Source organism: Kryptolebias marmoratus, linkage group LG1 (genome assembly GCF_001649575.2).
Source record: "Kryptolebias marmoratus isolate JLee-2015 linkage group LG1, ASM164957v2, whole genome shotgun sequence".
NCBI classification, from domain to species: Eukaryota; Metazoa; Chordata; class Actinopteri; order Cyprinodontiformes; family Rivulidae; genus Kryptolebias; species Kryptolebias marmoratus.
Window position 1 is genome coordinate 31,854,846 of NC_051430.1, and position 4,019 is coordinate 31,858,864.

The window sequence follows — 4,019 nt, forward strand, 5'->3', positions numbered from 1 at the left end:
GAAGAGCACAAACAGTCTGAGAACGAGCTCGACTTTGTGCCAAGGATGTTCTGGTTCTACAGGGACTGGAGAACCCTTATCTGTGAGCCTTGAACCTTGTAGTCCTCTGTCACCCCCTCAGAAAGCCTTAAGGAAAACATCCTTGCACAAAAAATCCTCCTTGCACTTTCAGTCTATGGCACAGGTGTCAAACTCTGTTCCTCCTGCAGGTTTTAGACGTGTTCTTGCTTTAAAACACCTGGTTTAAATGGGCAGACTTGTTGCCGTGCTCCTGGAGAACCTGATGATTTGGTGAGGAGGTGATTAAACCGTTTGAATCAGGTGTGTTGGAGCAGAAACACCTCCAGGACAGCGGAGCCTCGAGGCCTGGAGTTTGACACCCCTGGCCTACGGTATGATGCTGCCAACTGAATCTGACATAAAAGTATTTCGTTTTGCTCAGGTTCAGGGAGGTCAGTAAACCTGAACCTGGTAACCTGGTTTCACTACATGACATGATAATTATTCTAGTTTTCCCTTGAAGAGGTGCAACTGTGCAAACACTGATTCAGTTCCTTCAAAGAAACCCTGAAACATGGAGGCTTCTGCTGCAACAGTCTGCTGAATTAAAACGCCGTCATAATGTTGTTGCTGCAAAGATTCACATTCAGGATGACTGACGCCTTCTTTGTGCAGCAAAGAACACTAAACCCCTGCTCCTGTTGCTTTACGCTCAATCCCTCTGTAGCAAAGTGTCAGCAGGTTGGCACTCGCTCAAAAATAAGATACAATTGATCTGTTTATCAAAGACGGAGGCTCTGAGAGGCGCCTCGCCCTGTAAGACAACAAGAAATAAAACAGCTCAAGTGTACCCATTGAACAGCATTGTTGACATGACAGCTTACTTCTTTACCCAAGCAGGTGAAAGGGCCTGATACATGCTTCTCTGGCACTTTTCATTATCACCTGCACAAAAGCAAGAGTGAAAGATGGGGGGGGGCGCTCAGTCATCAGAGTTGAAGGTATCTGCATCGCATGCATTAGAGTCAATAAAGCTGCTGAAACTGGAGCTGATTTCTTGCTAAATTCCATCATTAGTCACAGGAATAAATGTCCCGATTAGCCAATCAGATGATGGGAAACTTCAGATTCTCAGGTTAGAATCTGTTCAGGTGGAATTTGTGGAAAATAAAGATTTTTTTCAAAGTAAAATTCCTGTTTGAAGCCTTCAGAGATTCAGAGTGATCTTATTACGAGAAGAGAACCTTTTATTGTGTGTTTAAAAACGTCTAATGGTTACCTTCAGAGAGTATTCAACATGTTGTTCCTTTTTTCCCAGCAGCCTTCAGCTCGGCATGATCACATTTCTTTATTGGTGCGAGGCGTGTAAAAGACAGCGTGACGCCACAGAGCCGCTCTGATATTTAATAGAAGCTTTAATCGTTATTTTGGGGCGAAGTGGAGCGACGGCGCCTGGAGGACTCTCATCAGATTGAGTTCCTTATTCTCTCCCCCCTCCCCCCTTTTTGTTTTGCATTAACGCAGTAATGTGTCATGGATGTTAAATCTGAGGACTGAGGGACGTTTTCAGCACCCGGCTCTAACTGTGCAGGAATCAGCCATTATTTGCAACTCGACTCCGTTTGATTTCTCCGTGCAGGGAAAAGAAACGGTTCCCATTGAGCTCAGTGAAACAGCTAAACCATAACATTTGCTCGGTCTGTTGTGTGGTTTGAGTGAAAACCAAAATATCCCATCCAGAACCTGCTTCCACAGGCTCCCGGTGCATGCTGAACTCCGGCTGAACTGCTTCCTAATGATTATAACCCTGATATATGCAGGTCTGAGCTGTAAATGAGGGCACACTGGGGAAACCACAGGGCTCTTGTTCTGCTTCTGCTGTTTTCTTACAGCTTAAGGAGGCCCACCTGTTCGCTCCTAACTCATCACATGTTGCTCTTAACAGGGAATATTCTGACAGTAACAGGAAGAAATGTCAAATCAGAGCTGTCAGGGAAATTATTCCCACCAAAAATTCCCTCAGAAGTCATTTTGATAAATTTGTATAAAATACCAAAATGCATTTTAGCTTCAAAAACAGACGGGCAATTAAAAACACCACCGCATTTGAAGCTTTTCGCTTCAGGATACTGGGAGAAACAGCTTAGAGTTTTAAAATGAAGATGATATTGAACGCTGTGAGGTTTCCCCATGTTCAGTGGAAAGCTCTCAGTGCAGCTGAAAGGAGAAACATGAAAATAAAAACAGTGTATTCGTGCTGACTTACAGCGGAGTGTGAGCATCTGGTCAGCGCTGGCACACTGGTGGAGCAGTCAGGCTTAAAAGTTTAATTCCTGAAATCCTAATTGCATGATTATTTTGTGTAACAGAAAGATAGAAAGACTAACTATATTTCTACATCTGCAGCGCCCAGGAGCAGAGAGGACAGGTGGATCCAGAGAACCTCCAGAAATATGTTTCTAGAAAAATATAAATTAAAATATAAATCTAGAAGTTTCTCTGACTGTTGTTTTCTGCAGGTAAGATACTGACTGAGCAGAACTTTTGACACTTCAAATTTAGAGCTGCCTCTTCTTGCTTTGAGACAAGATGAATGTTTTAGGGTATTTTTTCTTTACTTTTGTGCCTCAGCTGCATTTGGACCTCTGATATATTTTTTTAAACAAGTGCAGGTTGTAAGCTGAACTTCGGAAAGGCTGCAGTAAAGATGGTTTGAACGTGACACAGATAATTCTGTGAAAGTTCTCTCTGCTTAGAACCAAAACACAACGAGTCTGAGAAATGTGACGAGCCGTTCTGTGAGCAAGTCTTTACAGGAATCCTGAGCAGGGTTAGAACGCTGCTCTGACACACAGAAGGGAAAATGCCTTTAATGTTGGGGGGATTTGTTTGGTGAAAGGCCTGAGAGGAGGGAGGTGGGGCCCTTTGACAAGCTCTTTGTGAGCGTGGAGCGTAGGGCGGCAGCCGCTCGCTGTCAGAGAGCCGTCCTCTGCGGTGCCAGCACAAATACCACCACACATAAATACGTTTCTTATTGTTCCTTCAGAGGCTGAAGGATCTGAAGCGCCTGTTTGTCAGAAACACGTCTTTCCTCACCTCAGAAATGGCTTAAGCCCTGAAACCTGTCAGATTCTGCAAAACTGACGAAACATTTATCACCCTGTGTTTTCACACACTAATACGAAAGCTGTGTATTATAGCAAGTGAAAACCTGTGTACTGTATCCACTCACCGGTCACTTTGTTGGGTCCAACCCCCCCATGCCTTCAAAACAGCCTTAACTCTTCATGACACAGATTCAACAAGCTGTTGTAAACATTCCCCAAAGATTCTGGTCCATATTGACATGTTAGCGTCACACAATTGCTGCAGATTTGTCAGCTGAACGTCCATGATGTGACTCTCTGTTTCCAACACATCCAAACGGTTCTGATTGGACTGACATCTGGTGGCTGTGGAGAACACTGGAGTCCAGTGAAACCAGGAAATGGTTCTCCTGTCTCTTACAGTCCAGTGTTGGTGAGTCTGTGTGAACTGTTGCCTCAGTTTCCTGTTCTCAGCTGACAGGACGGTGGGGTCTTCTGCTGCTGGAGTCCATCTGCTTCAAGGCTGGACGTGTTGTGTCTTCAGAGATGATGTTCTGTAGACCATCATCTACTCGTTGGAGCGAGTAGTTATTTGCGCTCTCGTTCTCCAACCAGTCTGACCTCTGACCTCTGACATTAACAAATCTGTTTTGTCCACACAAATCCTGCTCACTGGATATTTTCTCTTTTTTGAATTATCCATTCATCTGGATGGATGATGGATGGTTAGATGGATGGATGGATGGATGGATGGATGGATGGATGGATGGATGGATGGATGGATGGATAATTGGATAGATGGTTGGATAGATGGATGGATGGATGGTTGGTTGGTTGGATGGATGGATGGATGGATGGATGGATGGATGGATGGTTGGTTGGTTGGTTGGATGGATGGATGGATGGTTGGTTGGTTGGATGGATGGATGGATG